Genomic DNA, 15,973 nt, shown 5'->3' on the forward strand with positions numbered 1-15,973 from the left:
ATTATATCAACATTTCCAGGCAGGAATTGTCAGCTTCATTTCATAGGCAAAGAAATAGAGGCTCAGAAAACCAAAATAATATATGAAAGATTGCCAAGCTAATAAGTAATAGAGAGGTGACTGCCATGCCCAAATCTCTTTTCCTCCAAAAGCAGGACACTTTGACCATCAAATTCTACGTTACCACAATATGGGAGAGAAAAACTCAGAAACAATGAAGAGTTCACTGTACAAATTAGCCTTATTGTTTTGCATAAGTGAATAAAAAATCATACTCCTTTTTTTCTGTTAGTGATGATAAATTTAAAAAGTCAATTCATTTTTTTCCCTCTGATGTGAAGAGTAATACACCTACAGCAGAAGACTGAAAAACAACTAAATGTCCACCAGTAGGGGACAGGGTGGTTGCATTAATTGCAACACACCTGTGGATGGAATACTATGCAGTCATTAAAAAGAACAAAGCCACTCTATTGGTACTGACATAGAACTGTTTCGAAGATGGGAAAAAGTAAGGTGGTGCAAGTTCTACAGTATGCTGTTGCTTGTATTTAAAATCTGTATATTAATATGTGCTGGTAACTGGTTGCTTTTGTGAATTCAGTAAAGGGACAAGTAAGAGGCAACTTATTTTTCTGTAACCATAGTCTCTTCCCCAGACATAGACCTTGATGTGTGATATGGACAGAAGCCCTAGCTTTTCAGAGAGCAGAACTATCCAGCCATGTGTAACATCAAAACGTCACTCTCACAGCCGATTCAAAACTGCTAAGCCCTCTCTATTCTTTCCCCACCTCCTCCTTTCTGCTCCATCTCCCTCTCCACCTGAGCTGGGGCCAGGAGAGGACAATGCAGGGAGAGGGGTTAAGTCTTCGTCAGGGATGTCTCTGTAATACTTTCTTACCTGATGCTTTTCTACTAGAGCAGCTCTCCAAATGTCTGCAAACGCCTGGCTATCTCAGAGACCCCACTTGTGGTCATTCAGCGGGCTCCCATGAGATCCTCTGAATGGCCTAGTTTCTTTTTCTTTTCTTTTTTCCTTTCCTTTATTTATTTTTTTTCTTTTAGATAGAGTCTTGCTTTGTCGCCTAGGTTGGAGTGCAGAGGTGTGATCCCAGCTCACTGTAAACTCCACCTCCTGAGTTCAAGCGATTCTCCTGCCTTAGCCTCCTGAGTAGCTGGGATTACAGGTGCACTCCACCTCACCCAGCTAATTTTTGTATTTTTATTAGAGACGAGGTTTCACCATGTTGGCCAGGCTGGTCTCAAACTCCTGACCTCATGATCTGCCTGCCTCCACCTCCCAAAGTGCTGGGATTACAGGCGTGAGCCCCTGCACCTGGCTTGCTCTAGTACTTTCTTGTTTAATGCTTTCGCCTAGTACAGGGAACTCTCCACATGTCTGCAAATGCCTGGCTGCCTCAGAGGCTCCACATGTGGTCATTCAGAGGGTTCCTGGGAGACCCTCTGAATGGCTTCATTTCTTTTTCTCTTCTTCCCCTCCCTCTCCCTCTCTCCCTCTCCTTCCCCCTCCTACTCCTTCCCCCCTTTCTCCCTCTTCCCCCTCTCCCTTCCTTCTCCTTCTCCTTTTTCTCCTTCTCCTTATTCTTCTTTTTGGACAGAGTCTCACTTTGTTGCCCAGGCTGGAGTGCAGTTGCACAATCTAGGCTCACTGCAACCTCTGCATCCTGGGTTCAAGCAATTCTCCTGCCTCAGCCTCCTGAGTAGCTGGGATTACAGGAACCTGCCACCATGCCCAGCTAATTTTTGTATTTTTAGTAGAGACCGGATTTCACCATGTTGTCCAGCTTGTCTTGAACTCCTGACCTCAGGTGATCCACCCATCTCAGCCTCCCAGAGTGAGCCACTGCGCAGGGCCTGCACTGCCTAGTTTCTGATAGGAGTGAGGAGTGTGGTTCAGCAGACTTCTTCTGCTCAGCTCTATCCCCCAGTGCCCCACCCACACAGCCCCTTTCTTCTGTGGTTCAGGCAGGTGGCAAGTAAGGCCATTCAGGACAGCTCCAACCTTGCTAACTCCCCCAGCCTCAATGACTCCCAAAGCTCTCGAACCCTCACCTTGCCATGGCTGGGGAAGTCCTCTCCACACTGCCATCTCCTCATCCCTGCTGGCCGGAAGCAGGCAGGAGACTCAAACGTTCACATTTCCCCTCCCTGTTCCAGGGGACCCAGGCAGAGCTCCCAAGAACTTTCCTGCCTCTGGGCGCATGAGTCTTCATCGCACCACCAAGCTTCCAATCAGGGCCAGTTACCTAACTTGCAAAGCCTAGGGCAACATGGAAATGTAGGGTTCCTAGTCCAAAAAACAGGAGAGACTGCTGTTAAAGACACTAAAACAGCAGGCGCAGTGGCTCACGCCTGTAATCCCAGCACTCTGGGATGCCGAGGTGGGTGGATCACGAGGTCAAGAGATTGAGACCATTCTGAGCAACTTGGCGAAACCCCGTTTCTACTAAAAAAAAAATACAAAAAATTAGCTGGGTGTGGTGGTGTGCCCTTGTAGTCCCAGCTACTCGGGAGGCTGAGGTGGAAGAGTCACTTGAACTGGAAGGTGGAGGTTGCAGTGAACAGAGATTGCGCCACTGCATTCCAGCCTGGTGACAGATCGAGACCCCCATCTCAAAGAAGAAAAAAAAAGACACTAAAACATAAAGCTTTTCTTTAAAAATATTTAGTTTATAAATAAAATGTATTAGGGATAAGAGTGGTGCATGAGCATCACACTTATCTTACAACTTGCAAAGAATTTAACATTTTAGTGTCATAATTTTACATAACAGCCAGGTGCAGTAGCTCATGCCTGTAATCCTAGCACTTTGGGAGGCCGAGGCAGGCAGATCATTTGAGGCCATGAGTTCAAGACCAGCCTGGCCAACATAGTGAAATTCCATCTCTACTAAAAATATAAAAATTAGTTGGGTGTGGTGGCATGCCCCTGTAATTCCAGTTATCTGGGAGTCTGAGGCATGAGAATCACTTGAATCTGGGAGGCAGAGGTTGCAGGAAGCTAAGATCACACCACTGCACTCCAGCCTGGGCGACAGAGTCAGACTCTGTCTCCAAAATCAAAAGTAACTTAATAAAGAATAATTTGTTAAGGTGGTATTTGAATGATCATTAGGTTTTTCTGGCTCATTTTTCTGCAGATTCATTCACTAGGTCATCAAATTTATACTTTTAGCAACTTCATTTTTAATTGATATAATTGAAAGTTATACCAGCCTCTCCCAGCAAATGCTGGATCACAAATAATTTTTAATTTTGAGAAAAATTATTCTGTAGATGCAACTTTTGGCTTTTGCTACAGTCTCCACAAGTTACAGGAGATGTTGGAGGAAATTAAATTAGAGTGTCATTGTACACATTTACATTTAAACTTAAGTTAAGGCTAGGCACAATGGTTATTCACAGCTATAATCCTAGCACTATGGGAGGCTGAGTGGGAGGCTGGATACTTGAGCCCAGGAGTTGGAGACCAGCCTGGGCAACATAGTGAGACCTTATCTCTACAAAAATTACATAAATAAATACACTTAGACTCACACAGAACTTATTAGTGTGAAAAGACAGAACTGCTGATCTAGCTAGAGATCTCTCTGAAAATACTCGATTTGGTAAATCAATTGACCTATCTATTTTATACGGATTGTTGATTTCTGGAAAGATGGAGAGAAACTGGAAAAGGTGATTTCCAAGTCTCTTCTCATTCCCCAAAAACTTAAACATTGGGAGAATGGAATGAGATAGATCTTATTCTTTATTTTTATAATTTCCCATTATTTGGCTTTTTAAACATGCACATGCTTTCATTGTTTGATTTAAAAACTTGTTAATGGTGGAGCATGTTGGCTCATGCCTGTAATCCTAGCACTTTGGGAGGCCGAGGGGGGAGGATCACCTAAGGTCAGGAGTTTGAGACCAGCATGGCCAAAATGGTGAAACCCTGTCTCTCCTAAAAATACAAAAATTAGTTGGGCATGGTGGTACGTGCCTGTAGTCCCAGCTACTCAGGAGGCTGAGGCAGGGGAATCACTTGAACTTGGGGGTGGGGGGCGGGGTGGAGGTTGCACTGAGCCGAGATCACACCATTGCATTTCAGCCTGGATGAAAGAGCAAAACTAGGTTAAAAACAAAACAAAAAACACCTTGTTAACAAGAAAAGGAACTCTTAAAGAAAAAAAAATGCATGTTGGCATGTTGACTTAAGGTCTTCAAACTCAGTTGATCATTGATACTGTTTTGATTCTTGCTAATCTTTCTAAAAACCACCAAATATATTTCTACATTCATGTATATTATACATAGCTATAATGTTCATATACTATACATAGCTATAGTTTAGGTGTCTTCAATTCAGCTGAAAAATATTAAGGCTAAAAATTTCCAGATTTACAGCATTAAGTCACATTAACTCTGGTTTTCCCTGGGGCTAAGTCTTTGGGAAGGTAGGGAATCAGCTGTCATTGCAGCTGTTTTTAAAATGGTGAAGTGTGCTTCCTAATGAATGAAGAGGATGCCAACAGAAGGTTATTTCCTGCGCTGGACTCCCCGTGCATGTACAGGAGTCTGAGGCTTGTGTGACTGGTACAGCAGTGCCCCAGGGGCCTGCTTAATCTCCGGTTGTCTGATGTCACACATAGTGAGAAGTCTGGCAACCAGAAGGCAGCACAGCCTCGGGTTGATCTCGTGATGAGTGGTCAGCAGTGCACCATGTCAGGCGGTTCTCTATGAGGGTTTCTCAATCAACTTATCAAAAATAAATAAATAGGCTGCGCACAATGACTCATGCCTGTAATCCCACCACTCTGGGAGGCTGAGGTGGGCAGATCATAAGGTCAGGAGATCAAGACCATTCTGGCTAACATGGTGAGACTCTGTTTCTACTGAAAATACAAAAACTGAGCCGGGTTTGGTGGTACATGCTTGTAATCCCAGCTACTCTGGAGGCTGAGGCAGGAGAATCGCTTGGACTCAGAAAGCAGAGATTACAGTGAACTGAGATCATGCTACTGCACTTCAGCCTGGGTGACAGAGCAAAACTCTGTCTCAAAAATAAAATAAAGTAAAATAAAATAAAAAATAAATCACAGTCAAAATGCCCAAGTTTTTCTACTTGCTAACTTAAGTAAATTTTTAAAAATTTTAATGTCATTTAAAATTCTAAAATCTAAGTTGGCTTTATTTTTGTGGTGAAAGAATAGCTCAACGTCTGAAAATCAATGAGTACATTTAATGCAATTTTAACATATAAATGAAGAAAAAAAATATAACCCTCTCAACAGATCTCTTTGTGGATTGATACGTTTCAAACCCATCCCTGATTCAAATTCTTAGCCAGCTGTGAATAAAAGGGAATTTCCTTAACCTAACAAAAAATATCTAGTAAAAACTTCTAGCAAATACTATACTTGTTGTGGAAACATGGCAAGAATTTCCTTGGCATCAGGCAGGACACCTGTGCCTTTGTTTCTACATTGTAGTTAAATGGATGAATTAAATCTTCATGTGTCAATACAGTCCCTGGTGTAAAACAAAATACTGAACAAAGCAAGCAAGCAAGCAACAGAAAGATAGGTGTAACATGAAATCATTCCTCTCTACGTCCTGCCGTATAACTTCATCCTAGCCATTTTATTTTTATTTATTATTATTATTGTTTGAGACAGAGTCTCATTCTGTTGCCCAGCCTGGAGTGCAGTGGTGCAATTTTGTCTCACTGCAACCTCCTCCTCCCAGGTTCAAGTGATTCTTGTGCCTCAGCCTCCTGAGTAGCTGGGACTACAGGCACGTGCCACCATGCCCCACTAATTTTTGTATTTTTAGTAGAGATGGGGTTTCACCACGTTGGCCAGAATGGTCTTGATCTCTTGACCTCATGATTGCCCACTTCGGCCTCCCAAAGCGCTGGGATTACAGGTGTGAGCCACTGCGCCCGGCCAAGATTTCTTTTATGTCTGTTTTGTTCTTCCAGATTCTGAATTCTGCAGTATATTTTAAAAATATGGCTTTTGTTATTTATTCACTTACAAATTTTATACAAGGCCTTTAGCTGTATTGGTACAATAGAGAAGTCCCAAACACTCTTCTTCTCAGTCACATGGTAATTGTATAAATCCACAACAATCATCTTTGCATATGACAGCAACGATCATAAACCTTTATTCCTTTACTCATCTCACATCAAATCTGGTTGACTGTTAGAGGATATTAGAACATTCATCCTTCCCTGCATCACTTACAATTCACTTAATGCTCTTCTTTCATCTGCTATATCTCTGCTTGTACATTTTCTGCCATTAATTCATAATGATCATATAAATTTTGTTCACTTAGGAACCAAAACTCACTGTGAGCCTGCAGTTCCACCTGTAAGTATTCGATTTTACAATGTTTTTTGTTTGTTTGTTGTTGCTGTTATTGAGATAGAGTCTCACTCTGTTGCCCACACTGAAGTGCAGTGGTGTGATCTTGGCTCACTGCAATCTCTGCCTCCCAGGTTCAAGCGATTCTCCTGCCTCAGCTTCCTGAGAAGCTGGGATTACAGATACCCACCACCATGCCTGGATAATTTTTATATTTTTAGTAGAGACAGGGTTCCACCATATTGGCCAGGCTGGTCTTGAACTCCTGACCTCAGATGATTCACCCATCTTGGCCTTCTGAAGTGTTGGGATTACAGGTGTGAGCCACTGCACCTGGCCCAATTTTGCAATCTTAATGTCATACAGTGGAGAATGTTTCAAGTGTTGGGTTCAACACTTGAACACTCCAGTTTAACACTGCTCCAAATTTTTTTTCCAAACTCTTACCAGCCCAGCAAGTTGACAGATATCTTTTTTCTCCATGTGTACTTACTTCCCTATTATTTCACCCATCTGGTCAAATCCAGATTCAGCGCTCTCCGGTTTTCTAGGCAGATGACTTTCAGTTACTTCCCTTCCTTTTTTTTCTTCCTATGCTCGATCTAATGTTTCAAACACAATTTTATTTTATTTTTTTGGTATATTTTCAATATTTATGTATTTATTTATTTTGAGATGGAGTGTCATTTTTGTTGCCCAGACTGGAGTGCACTGGCACGATCTTGGTTCACTGCAAACTCCGCCTCCCAGGTTCAAGCGATTCTCCCATCTCAGCCTCCCGAGTAGCTGGACTTACAGGAGCACGCCATCACACCCAGCTAATTTCTGTATTTTTATTAGAAACAGGGTTTCACCATGTTGGCCAGGTTGGTTGCAAACTCCTGACCTCAGGTAATTTGCCTTCCTTAGCTTCCCAAAGTGCTGAGATTATAGGCGAGAGCCACTGTGCCCAGGCCAGGATTATATTTTCAAGTAAGCTTTAACAAACTGTTCTCGAGACACAACTTTATGAGTCCTTTAATGCCCCCAAATATCTATTATGTTTTCACATGTTCTTTGATATTTTGGCTTGGAATATAATATTTTGTTTAAAAACATTTTTCTCTCAACACATCGAGGGTAATATGAGATTGCATTCTAATATCCACTGTGTTGATGAAAAGTCATATTGTGATCTGATTATTGTTCTTTTGTCATGACCATTTAGAAAATGTGTGTGTGTGTGCACCTGTGTATCTGAATATGTGTATATTTTATATTCAATGTTTGTAACTTTCACAATACTAGGCCTAGGTGTGTTAAACCCTATGGTTTTAACATGTATATGTTAGACAGTCTTTTTTTTTTGAGACAGAGTCTCACTCTGTCACCCAGGCTGGAGTGCAGTGGTACGATCTTGGCTCACTGCAACCTCCACCTCCTGTTTCAAGCAATTCTTCTGCCTCAGCCTCCTGAGTAGCTGGGATTACAGGCAATTGCCACCATGCCTGGCTAATTTTTGTATTTTTAGTAGAGATGAAGTTTCACCATGTTGGCTAGGGTGGTCTCAAATTCCTGACCTCAGGTAATCCACCCACCTTAGCCTCCCAAAGTGCTGGGATTACAGGTGTAAGCCACCGTGCCAGGCATAAGCAGTCTTAACCTGTTTCTCCATGTAGATTTACTTTAGGCAAACAACTTAGAATGCTTTAACTATAGTTATCCACATTCTATTTTTGTCCAGTATTTTAGTTTCTACATTTTTTAATACTTTTCAAATTGCTAATTACAGCTATTATTTTTATCCAGTAAAAACTCGTTTAGTGTATACACAGTTCTAATATTTTGTTTTTATTTCTTGTGTTCTATTCCTTCCTCTTGGTACTGTGAAGGAGTCAGCTGTGGGTTGAATTGCTGTTCCATTTTAGGTAGAGTTGACATAATCTGTCTTTTTCCTCTTGTTGCTTTCTTTCTGCATTTTCTGTTTGTATTTGGTGATTTCGCAATTTTGCGTTGCTATTTTTGGGTTTGGATTTATCTGTTCTGAATGGGACCCAGCATAGTTTTAAATTCTCACAGCTATGGTTTTTAACAGTTTTGGATGCTATCAGCCATCATGTTTCAGATACTTCTTCCCTATCATCTCTGAGGTTTTCATTGGGAATATGCTGTTTTTAAAAATCTACTTCATCCTCTATGGCTCCTAACTTTCCTGTTTTCCATTTTTTAATCCTTCCATGCTGTGTTCCATGTAATTTTATCAGTCTTTTCTTCAAATTTATACATTTTCTCTTTTTCTGCCTTTAACATCCTGTTTAGTCTACTGAGATTGTAATTGAATTGAGTCTTATATTAGTCAATTCTCAGGTTGTTATGAAGAAATACCCAAGACTAGGTAATATATAAAGGAAAGAAGACCCACCATTCTGCATGGCTGGGAGAGCCTCAGGAAATTTCCAATCATGGCGGAAGGGGAAGCAAGCATGTCCTTCTTCACATGGCGGCAGGAGAAAGAAGTGCTGAGCAAAGGGGGAAATGCCTCTTATAAAAGCATTAGATCTTGTGAGAACTCACTCACTATCATGGGAACAGCATGAGGGTAACCACCCCTAAGATTCACGTATCTCCCACCAGGTCCCTCCCACACATGTCGGGATTATGGTAACTACAACAACTCAAGATGAGATTTCAGTGGGGACAAAGCCAAACCAAATCAATCCCACATTTCATTTCTACAAGTTATTGATCCTTGAAAAAAATACGGCAGTTCCTTTAAATCCTGGGTTTTCCCCCTTAGTTTTGATTCTTTATGTCTTTGATTGTGTAAACATGCTTGATTGAAAGTATTTTTGGACTGCTTTATAATTTAAAGTTTTAAGCATTAATTTTCTATTGTGAGCTCATCTTCTGGGTAGCGCCATTTGTGGGAATCCCTGTGGCCTGAGTTATTGGAAAAATCTTCCGGGGAGGTTTTGTTTCTTCCGTTAGGTGCCCCAGGAATATCATTATCCTGGGACCTTTTTAAACATTAATTTATCAGTTCAGGGGTTCCCAGACAACCTTGCTACTATATATTTGAGATCCAAACCTACTAGAAATGCAGACTAGGAGATTTACTTTCTCAGGAGAAAACTATTGTACCGAGGGCTCAGATGACACAAGCTTTTGTTGTTGTTGTTATTGTTGAAACAGTGTTTCATTCTATTGCCCAGACTGGAGCACAGTGGTGCGATCATGGCTACAGCAGCCTCAACCTCCTGGGCTCAAGAGATCCTCCTCCTGCCTCACCCTCCTGAGTAGCTGGGATTACAGGCGTTGGCCTTGACACTGGGCTAATTTTTTTTTTTTTTTTAGAGATGAGGATTCATCATGCTGCTCAGAAAACTTCTAGACTCAAGAAATCTGTGTGTTTTGGTATCCCAAAGTGCTAGGATTACAGGAGTGAGCCACCATGCTCGGCCAGCACAAGGTTCTTTATCTTCCTGAGCTACTGGATAATTTCCTACCCTTTTACTTGGTGGTAGACCTTCAAAGTCCTCAGTTTTATTTAGGAATCTTAGATTAAATTCTCTACCTCATGCAGGTCCACAGCTTCATCTCTATGTAAATATAGGTAATAAAATCTAAGCCTGTAGCTTACTAGCCTAACAGTCAGGTGTCTCCATACCCAGTTATAGCAACAGCTCACCTTCTCATGGGCGGTCATGTTTCCAGTACCATTTTTGTTTGTGCTTTTTATCTTCCCTGTTTGCCTGTGGCATGTGTTTGGCCCCCGAAGTTTCCCTTTCCTCTTTGAAAGCTTAGTTATGCATTAAAACAGCAGTCCCCAACCTTTTTGGCACCAGGAACTGGTTTCATGGAAGACAATTTTTCCATCAACAGGGTAAAGTGGGATGGTTTTGGGATGGATGATTCAAGCGCATTACATTTACTGTGCACCTTATTTCTATTATAATTATATGTAATATATGATGAAATAATTATACAACTTACCATAATGTAGAATCAGTGAGAGCCCCAAGCTTATTTTCCTGCAAGTAGATGGTCCCATCTGGGGATGATGGGAGGTAATGACAGGTTATCAGGCTTTAGATTCTTATAAGGAGTGCACAACCTAGATCTCTCACATGCGCAGTTTACAATAGGGTTCTCCTCTTATGGGAATCTAATGCCACCGCTGATCTGACAGAAAGCAGAGCTCACAGCATTGGCCCTAGCCCAGGATTGGGTACCCCTGCGTTAAAACATTATATTAATTGATCCAGAGTTTCCAGGTAGTTAGGCATTTTTCTCTTTATTGTAGTCTTCCATCTTTCTGGAACCCTGGGATAGTTACTCATCCATCCAGTCATTCATTCATGTTTTTCATGTGATATTGTTTAAGCACCCATTATATGCTGGGCACTGGCTATATATACAGATGAATAGAACACGTAAAAGCCAATGGAAGCTTGAGTTAGCAAGGAACACTTCTCAGATGGATGGAACTTAAACTGAGATTTGTAGATTAAGGAAAAGGAGACAGACGTGTATCAAGTGCTTGGTACATGCTAGGCAATGCTCTAGGTGCTAGGGCACAAAGTGAAAGAAATGCCTTTAAAGAGTTCATAATCCAGTGGGTGGAGCCAGAGAAAGACTAGGAGACAGGTACTGATCGTGTGGCCAGTGCTGTGTGTTCCAGTGGGGGGATGCACAAGTGGCCAGGAGAGCAAGAAGACAGGGCAGGTCAGAGAAGATGTCTCCAAGGAGACGTGCAAATTGAATTTTGACTGACGAGCAGTGGTTAGTTGGATAAAATCACAGGGAAAGAGATGGACAGATTTGACTGCATATAATCTAAAACGTGTGTTGCATTTATTGGCAATTTACTATGTGCCGGGCATAGTGGTGCATATTTGCACAGATCCTCATTTTAGCTTCACAAAAACCTTATGCAGATGTTATTACTCTTTGACAGATAAGGAAACTGAGGCTCAGTTGCTTGCCCAGTGGCACACAACCATTGGGAGGTCAAACTGGAATTCAAATACAGTTTCATCTGATTTATATGCTGTAACATAGAAACAGGAATTATTGGGACTTTTTTATGGTGCTGTAATAAGGAAGCCTTCACTAGCTTTTCAAGAGGAAAAAAATAAATTTTTTAAATGGCAAAGACATTTAGGTTTTCAAAATTCCTCTTTGTTTTTGCGATTTGTACTTCCTCCACTCTGGGGCAATAACCCCTGACACAGGGTGAAGGTTACATAGCTCACCAAGCTTGGCACTATCAAACCAAATATTGTCAATACAATAAAGGTGAAAAGAATGGGCAGAGGAGGAGGCTTTGTGTGTATATCCATCAGCTCCCTTATTTGTTTTCACTAAGGTAGACAAAGGAAGGGCCGAAGTCCTTGGATTGCCTTCAGCATATAAACTATTTGCTTTCAGCAAATATATCAACCATTCCCACACTGGGGTGACAGATGATCTGGATCAAGCTATGAGTTTTCCAGGCACAAAGTATTTCTTTATGATTCCAGCTTGATGTCTGATCATATCTGGATGTGGCTGTTTGTCCTTAGTTTTGATGACGTCCAATTTATCAGTTTTTTTTTTAAACAAATCATGCTGTGGTGTCAAATATAGGAAATCTTTGCCTAACCTAAAGTCACAAAAAAATTTCTTATGTTGTCTTCTACACATTAGTTAGTTTAGGCTCTACATTGTCAACTGTGATCTAGTTTAAGGTTTTTTTTTGTCTGTGATATGCACAGACCCAAGTTCATATTGGTTCATACAAATCATCATAATGCTCCAGCACTGGGCTGGGAGCAGTGGCTCGTGCCTGTAGTCTCAGTACTTTGGGAGGCCGAGGTGGACAGATCTCCTGAGGTCAGGTGTTCAAGACCAGCCTGACCACTATGGTGAAACCCCATCTCTACTAAAAATACAAAAATAAGCTGGGTGTGGTGGTGGGTGCCTGTAATCTCAGTTACTTGGGAGGCTGAGGCAGTAGAATCACTTGAACCTGGGAGGCAGAGGTTGCATGCTGTGAGCTGAGATCATGCCCCCAGTCTGGGCAACAGAGAAAAACTTTGTCTTAAAAAAAGAAGATTGCTTCAGCACCATTTGTTGAGGAGGTGGTCCTTTTCCACTGCATTGCCTTCATGGCTTCACGTCCTTGTTAAAAATCAATTGTGCATATATGTGTGTGATTGTTTCTGGACTCCATTCAGTTCATTGATCTATTTGTCAGTATTTATACCAGTGCCACGCTGTTTTATTACTGGGGCTTTATAATGACTTTTGAAATTAGATACCATCAGCCATTCAACTTCATTCTTGTTATTCTAGGTATTTGTGCATTTCCTTATGAATTTTAGGATCAGCTTGTTAATGTCTACAAAAAATCCCACAAACAGCTGTATTTTTATTGGGATTGGACTGAAACTATAGAGTAACATGGGGAGAATGGACATCTTAGCAATACTGACTGTTTTGGCTCACAAATCAAATCTCCCTATTTATTTAGGTCTTTAAAATTTTCTCTCTGTACTGTGTGTGGTTGTGGTGTTTAGTGTACTGGTCTTGCCTATCGATCAGATTTATCTTTAAATGTTTTATATTTTTGATGCCATTAGAAATGGGAGTTTTAAATTTTCAACTTTTCATTGTTAGTATATAGAAATACAATTACTTTTTTTATTTTGACTTTGTATTCTACAACCTTGCTAAACTCACTTATTGTGGTATCTTCTTTTTTGTATTCCATCGGGTTTTCTACAATTTTACTTCCTTTCTGATGTGAAGGCCTTTTATTTCTTGCTTTTGCCTTGTTGAACTGACTAGATCCCCATTATAATGTTAAACAAGAGTGATGAGAGTGGATGACCTTGGCTTGATCCTGATCTTAGATAGAAAGCATTCAGTCTTTCATCGAGTAAAATACTACAGGTTTTCATAGATTTCCTTCATCAAATTGAAAAAGCTCTATTTGGGTCGGTTTTGGAATCTTATCAAACATAGCAAGAAAGGCTGACAAAGTAGTGCTTTCCATCCTGACAGAGAAAGCAGGTGAGTGTGAAGTGTCAGATTCTGGAGACAATCCAAATTAAGAAAATGTCCCTAAATTTGTCATGAAGATAAAAGTGGGGATTCACAGGATGTTGTTCACTTTCATAGTTCAAGGCAAAGTTAAATTTGCTCTGTTCACTTTAAAGTGAATGTATTTTCTGCCACAGTGGCAAAGAACTAACAAATCAGCAGTTTAGTTTGTAAGAGATAAACAGAATATGTTAAGATATTGTAGATATTATCTGTTTTACCAACGACTCAAAGAATAACTTGAACTTCTATAATTTGCTAGATTCAAGGGCAGACTGTGGGTTGTCTTTCTGCTAATTAAATTATTTTACCCATCAAACCATCTTGGAAAAATGCTCAAAAAAGCAGTAGTTTATTCACATAGAACTATTTGTCTAGAATGGAAGGTAAGCTCAAGACAGATGGAGAGTGGGAGACAAAGGCCAACTTCACTTCCACAAGTAACTGAGTGCCGAGTGACCCCTACAGTAATGAGCTAATATTGGGCAAGGAGATTGTCCTAGACCTGAGAGTTCCCCTTTATCTTTGGATTGTGTTGGATCATGCAGCAGTGGGTTTGCTCTGTAAGAGAGAAAGAGCAAAGTAAAAAAGCAGAAGACATCTGTTACCTCTAGTGAGTCAAGTCTTCTAAAAATATTTCCCTTTCAGTGACCACTTGTTATTTTGACCCTTTCATCTTTTGCTTTGGAAACAGGACCTTTGAAATTCTTCTACTTCCCTCCCTGTGTTTGTAAAATGATGACAATGCCTGTACCACAGAGGAAGAGACTTCATTTTACATCCAATGCTTTTGGAGATAAGGGGTTGAAGTGATTAAGGAGAAAACATTCCAATTATTCTTGCGAGGCCTAAAGAATTACTTTTTCATTAAAAAATTTATTTAGAACCATTCCACTGATCTTAAAAAAAACATACTTTAAGTTTCTTTTTTTGAAATGGAGTCTCACTCTGTCACCCAGTGTGCAATGCAGTGGTGCAATCCCAACTCACTGCAGCCTTCACCCTGTGGGTTCAAGTGATACTCCTGCCTCAGCCTCCCAACTAGCTGGGGTTAGAGGTGCACGCCACCATGCCTAGTTAATTTTTGTATTATTAATAGAGCTGGGGTTCCACCATGTTGACCAGGCTGGTCTCAAGGTCCTGACTTCAAGTGATCTGCCCACCTCAGCCTCCTAAAGTGCTGAGATTACAGGTGTGTGCCATCGTGCCTAAGTTTTCATGATTGACCCCCCACAGTCCATAACATGTTTAGTGATTCAATGAATTGTTGATTCATCAGAATGAAAGAAGACATTTTCCCGGCAATCAGCCAGTTTTGCAATCAATTTCACATCAGTCACACTGGTGCCTGGACCAAGAGAAATGCTCATGAGATTTTTTTTTAATGTCTACATAATTATGGAGTCTTGGACATATACATGGTTTTGCAGGGGACAGTTCTATGAAGTCATTGGGCTGAAGTCTGTCATAGCATCAGAAGGCACAATCTCCTTATCTTGAGGCTCCATCTTCTTCCTTCTCACGTTCTACCTCCTCTTCTTCCCTCTCTTCTTTCTTTTCCTCCTCCCTTTCTTCTTTTCTCTCCCTCCTCCTTCTTTTTCTTTCTCTTCCCTCTTCCTATTATAAAAATAAATTATGATCATTGTAGAAAGTGACAATATAGTGTGACTATGTGCTCTTGCTCTGGAATGAAACTTGAGCTGGTTCCAATGCTAACTAGCTGCATTAGAAGTCACTAATCTAATATGCCTGTGGCTCAGGTACCCAGTGTTAATGGATATACTAATGCTAGTTACCTCCCAAAGTTGATGTTGTGTGGATTTTTTTTTTCCAAGACAGAGTCTCACTCTGTCACCCAGGCTGGAGTGCAGTGGTGTGATCTTGGCTCATTGCAACTTCTGCCTCCCAGGTTCAAGCGAGTCTCCTTCCTCAGCTTCCCGAGTAGCTGGGATTACAGGCACCTGCCACCACGCCCGTCTAATTTTTGTATTTTTAGTAGAGATGGGGTTTCATCATGTTGGCCAGGATGGTCTCAAACTCCTGACCTCATGATCTGCCCGCCTTGTCATCCCGAAGGGCTAGGATTACAGGTATGAGCCACTGTGCCCGGCCTCTTGTGTGGATTTAATAAGACATTCATGTACACACATTGCACAGTGCCATAAGGAGAGCTCAAAATATGGTTTTATTAATAAAAGTCGGAAAAATATAGGTAAGCAACATTACAATTCAGCTTCTGGGAAGCAAACTTTGCCTCCAGGTACAATTTTAAATTCTGGAGTTTTCAAATGAAGGCTACCAAATTAATTAATCAATATTTATGTAGCCTAGCACTATAGTATATAGTGAGAGGCGTATAGTTATAATTTAAGCCAACATTTCCTGACTTTCTTCTGTGCTAATAATTTTTTTAGTATTTATTCATTCATCATTTACTTATAAGAAAAGTGGTTTTGGGCTGGGCATAGTGGTTCACGCCTGTAATCCCAGCACTTTGGGAGGCCAAGGCTGGTGGATTGCTTGACGTC

The sequence above is a fragment of the Callithrix jacchus genome, chromosome 5 (assembly GCF_049354715.1).
Source record: "Callithrix jacchus isolate 240 chromosome 5, calJac240_pri, whole genome shotgun sequence".
Classification (NCBI taxonomy): domain Eukaryota; kingdom Metazoa; phylum Chordata; class Mammalia; order Primates; family Cebidae; genus Callithrix; species Callithrix jacchus.